Source organism: Myotis davidii, unplaced genomic scaffold (assembly GCF_000327345.1).
Source record: "Myotis davidii unplaced genomic scaffold, ASM32734v1 scaffold987, whole genome shotgun sequence".
Lineage (NCBI taxonomy): Eukaryota > Metazoa > Chordata > Mammalia > Chiroptera > Vespertilionidae > Myotis > Myotis davidii.
In genome coordinates, this window is record NW_006297901.1 from 299,226 (window position 1) to 299,485 (window position 260).

Consider the following 260-nt stretch of genomic DNA (forward strand, 5'->3'; position numbering starts at 1 on the left):
CGCTCGGCGCCCGCGCGCCAGAGCCGCGCGCAGAGCGTGTGGGGGCTACTTGGGCGCAGAGAGACTGCAGCCGGAGCCCCGCGCTCGCTGCCCGGAGACCGGCGTGGCTCCCCAGGAGTCGCCTCTCCTGCCCCGAGCTCGCCCTCTTCTCTCTGCCGCAGCAGCTCACCCGGCGCAGGAAGCCGACAGGGCCCCGGGCCGAAGGTAAAACCCCGCGGTGAGTGAGCACACGCTCCCAGCGAGGGCGGAGGTGGCGCCGC

The 260-nt window shown here is 75.0% G+C and overlaps 1 protein-coding gene across 1 annotated transcript in view; it reads left to right on the forward strand.

Moving 5' to 3' along the window:
• The first annotated feature begins 6 nt into the window (after positions 1-6).
• MOB3B (MOB kinase activator 3B) overlaps positions 7-260 on the forward strand; it is a 204,614-nt gene continuing 204,360 nt past the window's right edge. Inside the window, exon 1 of the mRNA XM_006773729.2 lies at positions 7-217. The gene's annotated coding sequence lies outside the window, so the exon portion shown is untranslated. The remainder of the gene's footprint in view (positions 218-260) is intronic.